Below are 19553 nucleotides of genomic sequence, written 5' to 3'. Positions count from 1 at the left end.
TAAGAGATGGTGATGGTCTAATGTGGGATGGAGAGGAAGGAACATATTCCAAGGATTAAGCTGAAAAAATAAAAAACCATGTCCAGAAAAAATTTGGGTATAGTTACTGGTACATGGAACTGATTAGAAACAAATAGACTAGAAGCTTTATTAGGTTGTTGAAGGAATTATTTTTGCAGTACACGAAAAGCTTGATGTATCAGTCAAGGTTCAACTAAAGAAGCAGCACCAATAGAAGATGTGTAGATTTGGTTTATGCAATTGTAGAGGATAGTGATGCTAGCCTGAAATCCTTAGAGTAGGCATCAGAAAAGGCAAGCTAGAATTCTTGTTCACAATGTGAAGATATTGTCTGTAGGTGAGTTTCTTCTCTCTCTCTCTTGAGAAAGTCTCAGTCCTGCTTTTAAGGCTCTCTAATTAATTGAATCAGGCCTATCCACATTACCCAAGATAATCTCCCTTACTTACAGTAAGTTGATTATGGACTTTAATTATATCTACAAAATATCTTCACAGCAACACCTAGCGTAGTGTTTGATTAAATGGCAACTAGAAACCTGGCCAACTTGACAAATTTTTAAAAATGTAAAACAAGAAACAAAAAGAAATACTTGGCCTAAAAATTACTTCAGGTACAGTGACTGTGGAAAGTGGTTTCCAGGAAGTTCATATCCTCCAACACAGATTCAGATTATTGACCGTGGGATTTCTACCAGTTATGACCAGTGATGCTCGCAACTGAATGTGAGTAGTAGGTCACCATGTATGGATAGATCATATGTTAACATATCCAAAACTTGAGGAATCTATGGAACATATGGCTAGTGACATCTAGTATGTGGTTTGAAATTTATTGTAGTTGGAGTAAAGTCAAGATTGTTGAAACTCCATTGTGTATAAATCATATTTAAAACCCTAGACATGGAAAAGTCTTCAGTACTTAGGTTAAAACAGGAAAAAGAATGCTAAAACTATAGGGAATACTAGGTTATAAGGAGGGAAGAAGAACCACTAAGCAAGTAATGATTATCACAGAGATTATGAGAGCCAAAATATAGTAGAGGCCAAGAGAGGAAATATGTTCTAAAAGTAAATGATTGCTTAGTTCAACAATGGTAGCTTTTTCAATAAAATCAAAACCAAGACAAGGATATCAGTTTATGTTTTCTAACTTGTGTTCTTCTTACAGGTTTTAATCTACATGTTACTTCCTTGAGAAGCAATTTATGATACCCTTTTTTCTCCCCCATCCAGCCATCCCCCAACTTTGAGTTAGGTATTTCTATGTATTCCCATGGTACAGTATTCCTCCTGTGTAATTGCATGGGTGACCTTGAATTATAAGTATTTATTGCTGTGTGTCTAATTAAATGAAAGCTCCTTGAAGCTAGGCACTGTCCATCATATTCACCAGTGTACCCTCTATTGCTAGCCCAAGTCCTCTCTCTTTTTTTTTTTTCTTGAGACTGGGTCTCACTGTGTAGTCCAGACTACAAATAGCAAAAGAAAAAATAGCAAAAGATATATTATTTTAGATAAATTTAAAACTAAAGTATATACAGGCTATATATAAATACATTAAAAATACAAAAATATAAATTGGAGAAATACATGCCAATTTGAGGATTGTGGTTCTCTTAAGGAAAAGGAATGTAATAGTTTGGCTAGTGTAGGGAGAAGAGAACAAAAAAGCCATGTGTTTTTAAAAAATATGAGTGTGATTTTTGTGAACAAAGTGTGATTTATACCATTGCAAAGCAAAGAAATAAGATTGATCTTTAAAAAAAAAACAAAACTTGTGCTAATTAATGAAATGAAAAAACATCCAAAATTTATAATGGTTTTCTTTTTCTCCCAGTTTTATTGAGGTATGACTGACAGAAATTATATTTTTTTGGGCCAGGGATTTAGCTCAGTGGTTACACCACTTGCCTCACAACCACAAGGTCCTGAGTTCAATCCCCAGTACCAAAAAAAAAAAAACAAATTATACATGTTTAAGGTATACAACATGATTTTTGATAATAGAAATACATTGTGAAAGATTACCACAGTCATGCTCATTAATATATCCATCACCTCGCATAGTTACTTTTGTATATGTGATCACACTTTAGACCTACTCTCACTAAATTCAAATGTACAGTGCATTATTTAACTATATTCACCATGCTGTACATTTTGTATCTGTAACTTGTCTTTGTAGCCTTTGACCATTGTCTCCCTACATTCCCCAGACCTAGGTAACTCCCATTCTGCTATATGTTTCTATGAGTCCATTTTATTTAGTTTCTGCTTACTAGTGAGATTGTGCAGTATTTGTCTGTGTCCAGCTGATTTCACTTAACATACTGTCCTCCAAGTTCCTATATAATTATCACAAATGACAGGACCTCCTTTCTTTGGTTTTTGTTCTGTTGTAGTGGTAGTGGTGGTTTTGAGACAGGGTCTAGCTATGAGACGAGGTCTAGCTGACCTTGAACTCACTGTGTAGTCCATGTTGACCTAAAACTCATGGCAATCCAAGTGCCGGAATTACAGGCATGCACCACCATGCTTTCCTTTTGTAAGGCTGAATAATATTCTCTCTTTTTTTCACTAATTTTATTGGTACATTTTAGGTACACAAATGCTGACATTCATTTTTGTGAATTTGTACCTTTACATAATGTATCTTGGTTCTTATTCTTTCCCCCATTCCCCTGCCCTCCATTCAACCCCTTCAACCCTCCCTATTTACAAAGACTTTGTTTCTGTTTTTTTCCTTTTCTCATATTTATTCCTTTCCTTTCCCTTCTTTCCTTTCCCTTACCCCTCCCACTTCCCCTTCCCCTTTGAACCTTTTCTCCCTATTTCACATTATCTATTATTCATTTTGATCCTTATTTACGTGTTCAGTTTCTCACACCAGAGAAACTATTTGGTATTTACCCATGTGTGACCTATTTATTTCACTTGGCCTCAATATGCATCCATTTAGCTATAAATATAAATGTCTCTAGTTTCTCATTCTTTATGGCTGAGTAGTACTCCATTTTATTTAAAAAAACAACAACATTATCTTCTTTATCCTGTCTCCAGTTGATGGGCAATTGGGCTGTTTTCAAGTTGTTAGCTATTACAAAGTCAAAATCATACAAAAAAAAATTTAACAAGTTTGGTGGTCAATACAACTTATTATTTTTTCATAGCAGCATTACCTTTTACTGGCAAATAATAAATAAACCTTGGGTACAGCTATTATAAAAATAGTATGGAGGTTCCCTCCACCAAATTAAAAATATTTGAACTACAATATGATCCAGCAATCCTACTCCTAGGTTTATATTTAAGGAGATAAAATCATTATCTCAAAGAGATATTTGCATGCACTGCCATGTTCATTGTAACTTTATTCAGAGTGTTCAAGGTATGAAAATAACCCAAGTGTCCACTGACAGGTCAACTGATAAAGTCTAGAATGTGTGTGATATCACTTGTTAAATTTCTTTTTTTTTTTTTTTGTATGATTTTGACTTTACAATTCTTGTACTTAGTATATTACTCTAACTAAAACAGCTTTTATTGAATTTGAAATTAGCTAAAGAAGACTAGTACTGAACAATATGATAAACACTACAATGGAGAAGTACAGTAGAAACATGCAACAGAGGGATCTGTTCTAGTTTTTGTGTTTGAAGACCATTTCTTAAGAAAGTGACAAATGGCAGTTAGGTAAAACTGGTAGTAGAGACAAGCATGGAAAATTATTCTTTAGACCAGGCATGGTGGCGCATACCTGTAATCCCAGCACTTGGGACGCTGAGGCAGTAGGCTCTCCATGAGTTTGAGGCCAGCCTGAGCTACATAGTATGTTCAAAGCCAGCCAAAACTACATAGTGAGTCCCTGTCTCAAAAAATCAAACAAAAAACACCAAAAAATTACTCCTCAAGAAAGGAAATAGTACTAGTTGTTTGCCTAAATTTCTCTTGAGAAAAATAGTTTTAGTGGTTATTTAATATCTTAACTATGCAATTAAACTTATTATACTTTACCAATCTAAGACTCAAAATTTTTTCTTTTCACTTTTCAGTATTTCTATAATTTGGAAATATCTTATAATTCATGATTTGTCACAGCTTAATTGGCAGGTTTCTTTTAAGATACATAAACTGGCATCAGTGGCATCTTAGATTTTAATGAAATGCAGAATATTTCTCTAGGTTATCCTGCTTTAAAGGAACACTCATTTATAATTTGGATTTTATTTTTATAATTCATACATTTGAAGAACATCATAGTGAATCTTAAGTTTGTCAGTTGTGTATCCCTTAAGACGAAGGTTTTGGGTGTTGGAGATTTGACTAGGGCTTCAAACATGCTAAGGGTACACTCTACCATTGCAGTATGCTATGCCCTCAATACTCTCCCTTAAGATGGTTTTATTTACCACGTATTATGTACCAGACAGGATGCTAAACATTTTACATTGTTATATAAATATCACCACAGAACCTGGCATGGTAGAGCATGCCTATAGTCCCACCTACTTGGGATGCCGAGGTGGGAGGATCACTTGAGTCTACAAGTTCAAGACCAGCCTGGGCAACACTGAGTTAGTTGATTTCCCCCACCAGAAGTTTAGAGGCTAACAGTCACTTGGCCAGTGTTCCTTTGGTGGTGGTGGTGGGGGGTTACCAGGGATCGAACTCAGAACCTTGCACTTGCAAGGTGGGCACGGCGCCACTGAGCTAAATCCCCGGCCCTACATATTTTTTATTTAAATGGTAGAAGTCAATTCTTCTGACTTCAAAGCTTATGCCTTTAAAACACTCATAATTCTATACTGCATCCTATGGTTGGCAGGCAAATGTTAAACCTTAGATATCTCAGTTTAAAAATATTTTAGGGCTGGAAGATAGCTCAGTGATAAAGTGTTTACCTAGCATGTTTGAGACCCTGGGTTCCATCCCTAACACTGAAAGAAGGGGAAAAAGTACCTTTAGTTTTGTTTACTTTCTTATGCTTTTCAATAAATGTACCTTTGTGTAATGCATTCACTATCCATGTTTCTTCTAGTAAAAAGTAGTCAGAATATATAAGTGGTTGTAGAATTCAATAAATGTAATTTATTTTTGCTTACAAGTCAAAACTTCACACTGAATATGGTTTCTCAGCATAGAAAATGGATTTCTAGAAAGTAATTTATTAATCACAGTATTAGCGATATCTATCTAGCCATTTCTGATACTGGGGATTGAGCCCAGAGTTTCACAGTAAGTATATCTATCCCCAGCTGTTTTCCTTTTGTTTGTTTGGAAAAAGGGTCTCACTAAGCTGCCCAGGATGAATTTGAACTTGAAATCTTCCTGCCCTAGCCTCTTAGGTATCTGAGATTACAAGTGTAGGAATCTCATGACAGCCTTTGTCAGATCTGTTTCTTGATTCATCCTGTGTCAGTGTGGTTGAGTATATCCTTCATGTTTGGTGTACTGCGGTCTTGAGATTTGTCTTGCTCCTACACTGATTTCTTGTTACCTTCCTCTTTTTCTCTTTTTTTCACCCCAAGAGCTTCATGAGAAAAGATAAGATACCAATTTTTTGATACCTTGCATATTGGAAAATATCTTTTATCAACAAACTTATACTGGTATTTACTCAGGAGACTGAGATAGGAGGATCACTTGAGCCCAGGATTTCAGGGTTAGCCTAGGAATATAGCAACACCCCTTTCCAAAACACACACACACACACACACACACACACACACACACACACACAATAGAGGTGAGTTTGTATGTTGGGAATAATTTTCCTTTAGAAGTTTGAAGCTGGAAACTGAGCATGGTGGCACATACTTGTAATCCCAGCACCTGGGAGGCTGAGGAGGAGGATTGCAAGTTTGTATTGAACCCAGGATCTTGCACTAAACTATATCCAGCCCTTTTGAGAGAGATTCTGGCTAAGTTGGCCTCAAACTTGTGATCCTCCTACCTCAGCCTCCCAAGTAGCTGGGATTAAAGGCATGTTCCACCATGCCCCACGAGTGTGCTGTTCTTATTTGACAGATGCAGTACCCTCTCTGAGCTCTCTGAACATAAAAATTTATTTTGGGGTTCTTCTTGTATATCTTTAGGCTTCCTCCAGTTCATTTTTGTTTTGTTCTGTCTTCTATTTTGGAGGATTTCCTCAGATATCTAGTACCCTTGATTAGTACTCATGATTCAGTGGGAGCCAAGCATACTGACTAGAAGCTCTGAATGCGTGGGTAAGGCTTGTTGACTGCAGTCTTTGTCACAAGATGATTTCAGTGGTATGAGGTTGGAGAATTTACATGTTAGGATCCTTAGGCTGGTCACATTACCCCAAGATTAGTCTTCCAAACTCTTGCCTAAAAGGTAACAGTATGGTTGCCTATGTTCTGGAAGTTTGAAGTTCTAGCAGGGGAATTTTTGTATTCGGCATTTTATATGTTTACAGGCATTCATTCTCTTGTTTGATGTATAGTCCTATGCCCTCAACTATGCCTGGTTTCATTGCAGAGAGTCTTTGATTTACCTTTTTTAGAAATAAACCTTCAGATTTATGCAATGAAGAACAGGAAGCTGATCAGCAGAGTGATCTAGTCAGGTGATCTAAAATTCCACCAGCTTCTCAACTTGCCTCTTCATTTTTTTTCACCTCCATCATCCTTGTATCACTTGTTTTAGTCATACCCAATACTGGTACTTGTACATTTTGAGGACTCAATGGTATAAATGCAGTTGGTTCTTAACCTTTCCCAAACAGCTGGTTTGTTATTTCATTTTCTTGGATCTACTATGTCACTGCCTTTCATCTTCCAAAATGTTGATGTACTAAGCCAGTCATGGTGGCACATGCCTATAATTCCAGCACTCTAGCAGGCTGGGGCAGAAGGGTGGCAAGTTCGAGCTCATCCTGGGCAACTTAGTCACTTAGCAAAACCCTGTCTCAAAAATAAAAAAGGGCAAGGACCCGAGTTTGATCCCTGGTACCCCCCAAAATAATAATAAATAAAAATTTAAAAACTTTTAAAAAGGTTGGGGATGTATCTCAGTATGAAGGCCCTAAATTCAGTTCCCTAGAACACAACCCCCCCGGGCCGGGGATTTAGCTCAGTGGTTCCAGTGCCTGCCTCACAACCACAAGGTCCCGAGTTTGATCCCCAATACCAAAAAAAATAGAACACAACCCCCCAAAATTAAGAAAAACAGAAAAAACAGATTACCAGTATCAGGAATGAAAGAAGGGATATCACTAAATATCCTTTGGAATTAAATATTGTGTTAAAGGGAATGTTATGAACCACTTTGTGCCAATTTATTTGATAACAGTGAAACATTGCTTGACAGTAACAGCTTTACATAATTGATTTTAAGAAATCTGAGTAGCCTTGTATCAAAGAAATTGAATTTATAATCTCCTCACAAAGAAAACTTCAGTCTCAAATGATATCATTAGTGAATTTTTTTATTTGCATATGAATGCTAATCTTTTTTTGTTAGTGCATATTCGTTATATAGATTAGTGGGTTTCATTTTGCCAGATTTGTACATGCACATAACATACTTTAATCATCCCCCCATTGCCTCTCTTGCTCACCTACCCCCCTAGTTTCATTCACCTTTTTTGTTTCAATGCATATAATGTATTCATCCCCCCATTACCCACCCTGACACTCAGTCTCACCCTTACTCCATTCCTTGTCTTGTAAAAGCCTCCTTTGTATTGTCATCTTTTTTAGATTCCACATAGTAGGAAGTGTTTTCATTTTTTTGTTTTGGCAGTGCTGTGGTTCAAATCCGGACCTCACACATACTGGACAAGCGCTGTACCACTAAGCTATATCCCCAGCCCTCACTGGTAAATTTTATCTAACATTTAAGGAAAAAATTATACCAATTTTACACAAATTTATTTCAGAAAATAAAAGACAACAATTTTCCAAGTCATTTTTTGAGTCAGTATATGTTTCACACCTAACAAAGACTATATATGATACTTGGTTCACAAACTTAATTTTTTCCATGATTCTGGTTGCAGAATTAATTCCAGAATCATGGAAAAAATTACGTTTGTGAACCAAGATACCATTGTATTATCCTCTCAGCCAGAAAAATTCAAAACTTTTTAACATTCTCACAGTAAAAATTTACAACAAGAGGAAGCTTCAGATGATAAAAGCATCTAGAAAAACACAGGTATCATCATCCATGTATCATGAAAAGATAAAACATTTTTGCTCTAAGATGAAGAATAAGGCAAGGAAGCTTGCTCTCACTACTTCTGTTCAGTATACTGGAGGTCTCAGCCATTGGTGGAGGAAGAACAGGAAAGGATGTTAGGCTGGAGATTTAGCTCAGTGGTTTTGCCACCTGCGGCGCAAGTGCAAGAACCTGAGTTCAATCCCCAGTACAAAAAAAAAAAAAAAAAGGATGTAATATTGGAAAGGAAAAAATAAAACCATTTGCAGAAGACATAATAGTCTACATTAAAAAATCCTAAGGAATACCCCCCAAAAAAACCCTGAACATTGCCTGTCAACTGGAGACTGGATAAAGAAAATGTGGGTTTTTTAACAAAATGGAGTATTAGCCATAAAGAACGAGAAACTAGAGACATTTATAGCTAAATGGATGCACTTTGAGGCGATACTTTTAAGTGAAATAAATAGGACACACGTGTAAATACTGAATAGTTTCTCCAGTGTGAGAAACTGAAAGTGTAAATAAGGACTAAAAGGTATAATAGATAATGTGAAATAGGAAGAAAAAGTCTAAAGTGGGAGGGGTAGGGGAAAGGAAAGAAGAGAATGGAATTAATACGAGAAAATGGAAACAAAGTCTTTGTAGATAGGGAGGGTGGAGGGGTTGAAGGGAGGGCAGGGGAATGGGGAAAAAATAAGCACCAAGATGGACTATGTAAAGGTGCAAATTTCCAATGATGAATGTCATTATATTGTACACCTTAAATTACCAATAAAATTAATTTTTTTAAAAAACAGTGTACAAATCTACTAGATAATCCTTGGTACCAGGAAAAAAGCTACTAGATTAACAAATGAATTTAGCAATGTTACAGGACACTGATTGCATATACACAAAAATGAGTACTAATAATTTAGCAATATCAGCATTCAACAATTGGAAAAATGTTTAAACTTAAGTACCATTTATAATAGCACCAAGCTGAGGATTTAGCTCAGATGTTCCGCTGCCTGCCTCGAAAGCAGAAGGTCCTGAGTTCAATTCCTGGTTCCAAAAAACAAACAAAAGAATATAATATAATAGCACCCAAAGAACATGTAATATTTCAGAATATAAAGACATGTATAAAGTCCATTCACTGAAAGCTGCAAAGTATTATCAAAGAAGGAAGGTATAAAGAGAGATATATCATGTTATTGGATCACAGGACTCAACTTTTTTAAGCTACCTATTTTTCCAAGTTGATCTATAAGCTTAATACAATTGATCTATAAAGTCAATAAAGAAATTTCACCTAGCTTTTTAAAGATATATACATTGAAAAGTTGACAAGCCGATTCTAAAATATGTAAATATCATATATAAAAGAAGATATATAAATAAAATGCTAAATGATGCTAAACATCATTGGTCATGCAGGAAATGCAAATAAGCCCACTGAGATACATTGTGTGCTCTAAATTGGCTAACTTAAAAACACTGAAAATGCCAAGTATTGATGAAGATGTGGAGCAGCTAAAAGTGATAGGAATATAAAATAGTACAACCACTTTGAAAACTAGTGTGGCAGTTTCTTTTAAAATAAAATATTTTCCATTTTATTAGAACTCAAAGCCCTGAATTCAGTTTTCAACACCACACACACACAAAAAGTTTTTCATATGATTTGCCAACTGTATTCCTAGGTCTTAGTCCAAGAAAAATTAGAATAGTAGTCCATATAAAGATTTCTTCATGTGTGTTTACATTTTTGTACATTAGAAGCTGAAAACAACCCAGTTGGCCAATAAAAGGTGAGTGGAAAAAGACATTGTGATGTATTCATTCAGTGGAATACTATTCAGCAATTTTGGGTGGGGTTTTTTTTTTTGAGACAGGATGTTGCTGTGTAGTTCAGGATGGCCTTGAACTCATTGTGTAGCCCAGGCTGACCTCAAACACATGATGATTCTCCTTCCTCAGCCTCCAGAGTGCTGTGATTATAGCCATGCACCACCACACCTGGCCTATTCAGCAATTTAAAAGGAAAAAATCTAATTCATGAAACAATATGGATGAACCTCAACTAATTAAGATGTGCAAAAGAAGCCAAACACAAAATGGCCTATACAGTATAATTTGATTTATATGAAGTTCTAAACCAGTTATCTATTATGAAAGGAATCAGGTGGTTCCCTAGCGCAGACAAGGAAAAAACTAATTACAAGAACATTTTCTGGGGTGATAGAAATGTTCTGTCTTAATTCAGGGGGCAATATCATAGATGTATATAATAGAACCATTGAAATTTACACTTGACTGTATTTTACTATATATAAGTTATATTTCAAGTTTGTTTTTTTTTTTCCAGAAATGACATTAACTGCACATTCATCAGAATGGCTAAATTCAAGGCCGGCAGTACTAACACTTGAGAATTCAACACAGCATTGACTCTTATACACTGCCTGTGAGAGTGTGCATTATTAAAACCATTGTGGAAGTTAGGCTTTATCTAAGAAAGATAGATGTAAATATCCCTCATGACCTAGCAGTTCTACTCCTAGATACAGCCTGTTTTGGAGGGATTTATGTGTTTCTGTGTGCATGCATGTGTGAACAAAAATAAAGATGTTCATAGTAACCAAAGGAAGATATCAATACAAATATCCACCAGCATTACAGTGGATAAATTGTATATTTAAGAGTTATGCACCAATGAAAATTAAACACAGTAAATTAATGTGAATGAGTTAGAATCTTCAACAGGTCTCAAAAAGATCACATGCTTTATATTTCCACTTACATAATATACAGCAACTAGAAAAAGTAAACTGTTATGTGAATACATGTATTTTGTTATAAATCCATAAAGATAAGTTAGTATTATAGAAGTTGGATTTTGATTACCATTAGAAGAGAAGAATTTAAGATTGGAAAGGAGTTGTGGAAGATCCTTTTGGGATACTGGCAATATTTAGTTCTTGATCTGTTTCTTGGGGGTTTTTTTTGGTTTTTGGTACTGGGGATCGAACTCAGGTCCTTGAGCTTGCACAGCAGGCAGCAAAACCACTGAGCTAAATCCCTGACCCTTGATCTGTTTTTTTGTATTTTGTTTTGTTTTGTTTTGGTACTGGGGATAGACCTCGGGACCTGGTGTTTGCAAAGCAGGCGCCAGAACCACTGTGCTAAATCCCTGGCCCATAGTTCTTGATCTGAATAGTGGTTACATGGATATTCATTTTATACTAATTTGTTTTGTTAAATGACACATTTATGTTTTATGCACTTTGGTAAATATGTGGTATTTTTCATAAAAACTAGAAGAAAACCCAATGTTTTATCCTGTCAGTAAATAAATATTTCCTAAGTGTTCTATATATTTGATATAGGAAATACAGATATGGTAACATGGTCTCTGTAGCAGATTAAATGCTCACTGATTAGTGACATAAAAACTCATTGTGGGGCTGGGGATTTAGCTCAGTGGTTCTGGTGCCTGCCTCGTAAGTGGAAAGACCTGAGTTCGATCTCGGGTACCAAAAATAAATAAACAAATAAATAAGTCATTGTGGCCAGGATTTAGCTCAGTGGTGCTGCTGCCTGCCTTGCAAGCAGAAGGTCCTGAGTTCAATCCCCAGTAGCAAAAAAAAAGTCATTGTAGCCAGCTGTGGTGTCGCACACCTGTAATCCCAGCACCTTGGGGGGGCCAAAGGAAGAAAATTGCAAGTTTGAGCTCACCCTGGGCAATTTAGTGGCTTAGCAAGAACCTCTCTCAAAATTTAAAAATTCATAGGGGAGGGGGAACACTGGGGCTTCGTGTGAAGATCTTAAATACTGCAAAAAAAGAGTCACTATGTAGTAAGTGAACCTTTTTTGTTGTTTTTCTGGTTTTGAGAATTGAACCTAGGGCCTTGTTAATGCTAGGCAAGCACTCCACTACTGAACTACATCCCCAGGCCTTTTGTTCTTCCCAATTTTCAGTTGAAAATTCAGGTTTTTTCTATTTCAATTTTTTTTTTTTTTTTAATTCAGGATCTCACTGAGTTGTCTAGGCTGGCCTTGAACTTGCAATCCTCCTGCCCTACCACCTCTACTACCTGGGTTACAAGCTTGTACCTCCATACCCAGCAAGTGATTTTAATAATTTCTATTCTTTTGGTTCAGAGCTATGGAAGTAAACATAATTGGGGCAGGTATTAGCCATACCAAGTACATCCCAGGATACCAGCGATGTGTGTATAACATCAAAGTGTGTAATTGTAATAATTTATTTTCCAAGATCCAACGTAATCTACTACCCTCTTCTATGCTAGTCATTTTGACCTGCACTTCATAGTTACATGTATCCTAGTTATTTTAAATATAACGAATATTTATTATTTCCTTTTCACATGTTACTTTCTGCTGTATACTAGTAGAGAAAGTTTTAGGTTTAGCACAGTGAAAATCAATCCTAATCTCAGTTTCATGGAACATTCTTTTGTACAGCCTCTTCAAGGAGTTAGTTTATATTGACAGTATGATTCTGCCTGGAATTGAGACATCAGCAGGTTAGTGACATGGCATGAATTATCAGTTCTTCAGAAGTGAGGAAAGAGCTGCTACCATGTTTCAGGCACAAATAAATACCTTGCATTGGCTTCCCAATGCTATGAGAGGTAGGTATTTTTTAAACAGATAAATAGAAGCTCAGAGAAGTCATAACTAAGTGTTGAGCTAGTATTAAAATCAGTCTATTTGATTTCCAAGCTTTTTTTCATCCTAAAACTGCTGCCTATAAAAAGAAATCTGGTTAAAAAATAAATGGGGGTTAAGTATATAGGTCAGTGGTACATTTCATGCTTAATATGCATGAGGCCCTGGGTTCAATAGCACCACAACTAAATATACAAATACTAAATATGGGCCGGGGATTTGGCTCAGTGGTTTCACCGCCTGCTGTGCAAGCACAAGGACCCGAGTTTTATCCCTGGTACCAAAAAATAAAAAATAAAATAAATAGATACTAAATATATAAATACCAAAACAAACATGTAATAGTCTCCCATCCAAGTACTAACCAGGCCCGACCCTGCTTAGTTTCCGAAATCAGACGAGATCTGGTGCGTTCAGGGTGGTATGGCCGTAGACAAACATGTAATAGTAAGTAGGAAAGTTACAGGATAAATTTCTGACCGAAGAAATGTTTATCAGTTATTAATAAATCTAATAAAATATATGTAAATTTTAAAGTATAAAACCTTGATGAGGGCTTGGGATTTAGCTCAGTGGTGCTGTGCCTGCCTCGTAAGCACAAGGGCCTGAGTTCGATACCCAGTACCACCAAAAAAAAAATCTCAATGAAATTAAAATGACTAGTAAATTCAGCAATACATCATGTTCATAAATTGAACAACTATCCTAGTGATATTCTAGATAGCTAGTCTGTTTTGTTAAATTTCCTTTCCCTTGTATATTTTACTTCCTAGATACTGGCAATCTAAATAGCTAATAAACTCTCATTTCCCCATACTCTGCTCAACTATTTTCTGTACTTTATTCCTCAATTTTATTTATCTGAATTCTAGTGTCTTCCCATTAACTTTAATTTATACTATTCATCCATAAATTTATAATAAAACATCTATTCTGTTCATGGATGTTTAGGTTGATTTCATTCCTTTTACTCTCACATATGCTACAAAAAAATTCCTGTCTCCTTTTGCAGATGTTGAAAATCATTCACAGGTTCAAATTTTTTTTATATTACCATTTTCTCTGCTAAGTAATTGTATCAGTTCATATTCAACAATCTGAGCGCTTTCTTCCATTGACTTACTAGTTTTTGTTAGAAATTTTACTTCTCTGGATTGTTAGCCTGATATTAGTGTGTGTATATTTATTTTTTCCTTAATTGCAAATTAAACAGGGAGGTGTGAAGGTTTTTATTTTTTTGCTATTTAGAGTTTTTTAGGGTTTTTTTTAACTCTTACATTTATTTTGTTTTATTTGTACATGTTTGCAGAACATAATGACCACATTCATCAAGGTGAGTTCACACACGTACACAACAAAATATGGAACATTCCACAGATTTGTGTGTCATCCTTGCATAGGGGACATGCTAATCTGTTTGTGCTGCGGAAGCAAGTACATTGCTATTTTTATTTTCTCTGCTTCTATCCTTTGCCACATTATCTTGATTTATAGGAACTCTACATATTTTAGGTAGTAATTATTATACATGTGTACATATTCTTGTGCCAATCTTTAGTTTTAAGTTTTATGTCCTTTTTTCTTATAGTTTTTATGGTTTGTAGTTTTTATATCTTAAGAAATTCTTCTCTACCACCAAGATCATAAATATGTTCTACGTTTTCTAAGAAATATTTGTTTTCCTCTTCAGATTTAGTTCTTTGAATAGAAATTTGGTTTTGTTTATACAGTAGTATGAGTTAGGGTTTCAAGCTGATCTGTATGTCTATCCTCACATTCTCTTGATTTGAATAGGATTATTACAAAGCTTGATAAATGATAGGGCATAACTTAAGAATTGTCTTGATTATTTCAGTTTCATTGTTCTTTTATGTTAATTACAATATCAGCCTCTTAATTTCCAAGAGATGGAGGGGCTGTAGCCTATTGGATATATTTTCAGTCCTATTGAACTGAAATTGCTTTGAATTTGTAGATCAGTTCACAGATAATCCACACAAATAGGGTACATACAGTTCTCCAGTTATTTAAATCACCTGTAAAAGCTTTCAATAACAAAGATACCTATTATTTCTATAGGTGTTACACATCTTTTGTTTAGACTTCATCCATTCTAAGTACTTTAAAATTCTGTTGTGATTAAGTAGTATCTTTTTTAAATCATATTTTAAATTGGTTGTTAGTATATAAGAATGTTTATATGTTGATCTAAAATCTAACATTTCTGGATTATTAATTATGTAATTAATTTATAGATTTTATTGTTTTTCCATATAGATAGTCATATTATAAAGTGTAATGATTTTATTTCTCTCTTTCCAGCCCTTTTACCTTTTATTTCTCTTAATTTGCTTTACTTTGCTAGCTAGAACTTCTTATCAAGGAAAGTTGAATTTGTCATAGATTTTGGTGGATAACTTTGATCAGATTAAAGAAATTCCCTTTTGTTTCCAATATAGTAAAAATTTTTGTTACAGTGCTTAATTTTATCAAATGCTTTTTTGGGAACATCAATCTATAAAAATGATTGTGTACTTATATTAGTATATTTGATTTAATAAATTTTTAAATGTTAAATGTAGACTCTTTTTCAATGATAATCAGCTAATCTATGAAGAAGGAATAAAATGTTAAGGATTCAGCCAAGGGGCTGACATTTATTATTACTAGCTGTTGCTGCTGCTATTGTTTTTGTCTTTTGTGGTACTGGATATTCCACACAGAGCCTTGTACTTGTTGGCAAGCACTCTGCCACTGAGCCATATCCCCAGTCCTTTTTTGTTGTTGTTTTTTCAAATTTTTGCTAAGTTACCCAGACTGGCCTTGAACTTGTGATTCTCCTGCTTCAGCCTCCCAAGTAGGTGAGATTACAGGCATGGATCATCACACCTGGTTAAAGCAGACCTTTGATAATTTAAATTCATTCTAATTAAAAACTGTATTGTGGTCAGGCATGGAGGAGCACACCTGTAATCTGAGCACTCAGGAGGCTGAGACAGGAGGATCACCTTGAGTTCAAGCCCAGCCTGAGCAACAAACAGAGTGAGTTCAAGCCCAGCCTGAACTGCATAACAAGACTCTGTCTCAAAAGAGAAAAGAAAAGAACTATTGTGATTTCAACCCATCCTTTAAAGAGCTTTTTATCACCAAATTTAAATTTCACCTCAAACGACCACATTCTTATAGAGAAGATGGTAAATACTGAAATGATTAAGAGTGTAATGGGATTAACAGAAAAATTGTAGATGAGAATTAAACAGGAGAAATAATTCCAACATGTTAGCTTAGTAATTACAACTCTGTGGTGTGTAAAACATTAGTTGTGAATGCTAGTGTTATAGCACTCTAGTAAAGAAAATTTACTTGTAGAATTAAAGGAAAGCCAAAATAAGCACATTATTCACCATATCTTTATTTTCTTTTATTTAGTTTTTAAAAATTAACCCAGATCAATATATACTTAAACAGTATGAATATATGACTTAAATTTGGTAGATATCCTACCAATCTTTTCTTTATGCACAATATTTTTACATTTTTCAATAGAGTAATGTATATATTTTTGGCCATGCTGGGGATCAAAATTAAAGTCTCCCCCCTGCTAGGCAGCTCCTTTTTTAAAAAACTAAAAGCATTTCTAAAGTTTATTTGGATGGAAAGTTACAAATGAGTATTTGTAAGTATCTTAAGTCTTTTTCTCATGTACTCATGGATGTACACAAAGTATATATAAGGTAGTCAATGGAATATTGTTTGTAATAGTAAAACAAAACCAACAGCTATCCATCATTAGGGACATATAGCACATTCATGCAATGGGATATCCTACAGCTGTGAAAAAGAATCATATAATTCTATATTAGGACATATAGACCTTCTTTAAGATAGAGCTGTACAAGAAAAATAACACCCCAAAATAGTGTTTTTAATATTTTACCATTAGTGTTCTTTTTTACTATGAGGGGAAAAGAATACATGTTCAGTTCATTGTCATGCACCCACACTGTGGAATAATATGTAGCCATTAGCCATTAAAAACAGTGTTCTGACATGAAAAGATCTCTAAAACATGCTGTTAATTTTTTTAAATAATGATAAAGTCATGGAGCATTTCTCATCAGATCCCATCTAAAAATTATTTCTTCTTTTTTTTTTTTTTTTTTTTTGCACCTGCAAGGCAGGCGGCGGAACCACTGAGCTAAAACCCTGGTCCCACTTCATTTTTATTTTTATAAGTGTACATTAAAAGAGATGTATACATACCTAACTACTAACGATGGTTGCTTTTAGAGATCCTTGGAGGGGGAAGATTGAGATTGGAAAGGGTCTTTACTGTGTGTCTATATTGTTTGTGTCCCTATGATAATACTTCATTTCTGTACTATTTCTGTTGTAAAGAAAGGAAAATATAATATGTACTCACCATGAAGAAAAAGAAAAAAGAATTCTTGAGCTCCTCCACTGGGCAGTCAGTCAACAAGCTCTGGCCTGGTGGAGCACAGGTTCCCGGTCTGCCGCCTCCTTAGCATCCATCATCTGTTCGGAATGCAGCCAGTGAACATGACCAATCCAGGGGCTCTCTCAGGCCACGGGTAAAAAATAAAACATGTCCCCACTCGACCCCGACAAAGGACATGACCAGGACAGAGGAGGTCGCCCAGACTAAAGAAGTGACCTTAACCCAGGAAATGGCAGACCCTGGGCTCAGTCAGCATGACCATCACCACAGCAATGAAAAGCACAGACTTCCTGGTTCCTGTCAGCAGGACAGCACTGAACCAGTTGTCCAAGACCTGGCCCAGGTTGTTAAAGAGGTCACAGGGTTTCCATTGCTTTTTCAAAAGTTCATATTTAAGGGAAAATTGCCGAAGGAAATAGATGCAGTTGTCAGCACTTGAAATAAAGAATGCTTGACCAGTCATGTTAATTGGGGAAAAGAGTAATCCACAGGAAGAGTTTGACCTAAAGAAGTTGAAAACTTTGGAGATGTCTGTGGAGAAGATAGCTGACCACCTGGAAGAGTTGAATAAAGAACTAGCAAGGTTTTCTAGCCAAGGATTTGCAAAGTGAAGCTCTCTGCAAACTCAGTAGGAGAGTAAAAGGCACAGTTGAGCAGTTTATGAAGATCTTGGAGGAGATTGACACAATGGTCCTACCAGAAAATTTCTGAAAAGAAGGGTGTAATGAAGGGTAGTTGAGTGTGACCCAGCAGCTGCAGTCTACAAATCTGGCCCTTGCTGAGTGAAGTGCAGTGGAGAGATGCTCTGCTGCTCAAAGAGGAGCACCACAGCTCTAGCTTCTCTGAAATAGAAGTTGCCTGTTTCTCCAGAGCTGCAATAGGCAACTTGCCAATTACCAATTTTCCTACTCCTATACCGGTTTTCGGTGAAAAAGTATTGTCTTTGCAACCTTTAAAATAAAAAGGACAAGTAATTTTTTTAAAAAATTAAAAATACCCATAGTGCCCTCAGCAACCCTCAGATATCCTGTGAAAGCTACAGTCCTTTTTTTTTTCTAGTATTAGGGATCAAACTCAGGATCTTGTTCTTGCCAGGCAGGCGTGGTGCCACTGAGCCACATTTCTGGCATGAAAACTACTGTTAAAGTTTTGTGGGGGTTTTTTGGGGTTTTTTTCCGGATAAAATAATAAAATTTCTTCTCGCGAGCAGACAGGAATGCCAGAAACCAGTCTGGTCAATATCGTTCTGTTAAAGTTTTGATAAATATTTTTGGAGAGGTGATGGACATTTTGTGGAGGACATTTCATCCTAAATCAAGGAAAGAAAAAACCACCACATAAAGTTTTTATACCTACCTCAACAGACAGTGGGCCTGTCTTATGAGCAGAAAAATAACATGAATTGCATGTAGCTTATTGTCTGTCTGGTTTTACTTTTCATTATGTCCCCAGCACCTTTATAGCACATAATTGGCATCAGTATGTGTTAAAGAAATGAATGATGGTGGTCTGCTAACCTTGGGTGAAGTTCTTCTACAAAACCCAAGGCTTTGCTGGTTGACTGCCTGAAAAATATTGGGCAGATACCCTTTAATATTGCTTCCTATAGCTTGGATGTAATAACCATTATTTTTTCAGATCATTGTAAGAAAACTCTCACAAAAATATACAATGTAGCTGGGGATTTAGCTCAGTGGTTCTGTCACTTGCCTTGCAAGAGCAAGGTCCTGAGTTTGATCCCTGGTACCAAAAAAATACAACACACACACACAATGTAGGAAACCTTATTTAAGAAGTAATAGGGCCAGGAATTTAGCTCAGTGGTTTCGCTTCACTGCCTGCTGCGCAAGCACAAGGACCTGAGTTCGATCCCCGGTACCAAAAAAAAAAAGTAATAATCTACTTTTTCATCTGACCCTTTTCCTTTACAGGTAGTGTCTCATGTAGAATACTTCTCTTGTATATGGAGTTAAGAGTGGGATGATTCAGGTACCTGTAATGAAAGAGATTGTAAACCCTGTAGAATTGATCTTTCTGTTCTTGTGCCTCAGAGGTCATATTGAAACTGCTTGATATGGGGAAATTATATATGCATATATACACACATAAAGAATCATTTTAACTCTGTAGATAATTATCATAGAGCCTGAAGTGAAGCTTCTGAATTTTCTTAGGGAAATACTAATCTGTACTATTTGTGGTTTTTTTC

General features: G+C 35.7%; 1 protein-coding gene and 2 pseudogenes across 8 annotated transcripts in view; 2 read left to right on the top strand and 1 right to left on the bottom strand.

Moving 5' to 3' along the window:
* The window catches only part of LOC101716266 (argonaute RISC catalytic component 3), a 119305-nt gene that overhangs the window by 47969 nt on the left and 51783 nt on the right, over positions 1-19553 (top strand). The gene's annotated exons all lie outside the window — the stretch shown is intronic.
* LOC110350453 (BAG family molecular chaperone regulator 1 pseudogene) lies at positions 6-19553 on the top strand (annotated as a pseudogene). Its single transcript, XR_015452740.1, has one exon. The product of XR_015452740.1 is annotated as a BAG family molecular chaperone regulator 1 pseudogene (transcript).
* LOC147827199 (U6 spliceosomal RNA) lies at positions 14241-14323 on the bottom strand (annotated as a pseudogene).

Source organism: Heterocephalus glaber, unplaced genomic scaffold (assembly GCF_053883595.1).
Source record: "Heterocephalus glaber isolate CG9 unplaced genomic scaffold, H.glaber_assembly_v1.0 deba00001452, whole genome shotgun sequence".
In the NCBI taxonomy this organism is placed as follows: Eukaryota; Metazoa; Chordata; class Mammalia; order Rodentia; family Bathyergidae; genus Heterocephalus; species Heterocephalus glaber.
Note: the sequence above shows the minus strand (reverse complement) of the source record. Positions and strands in the feature narration are given on the sequence as shown.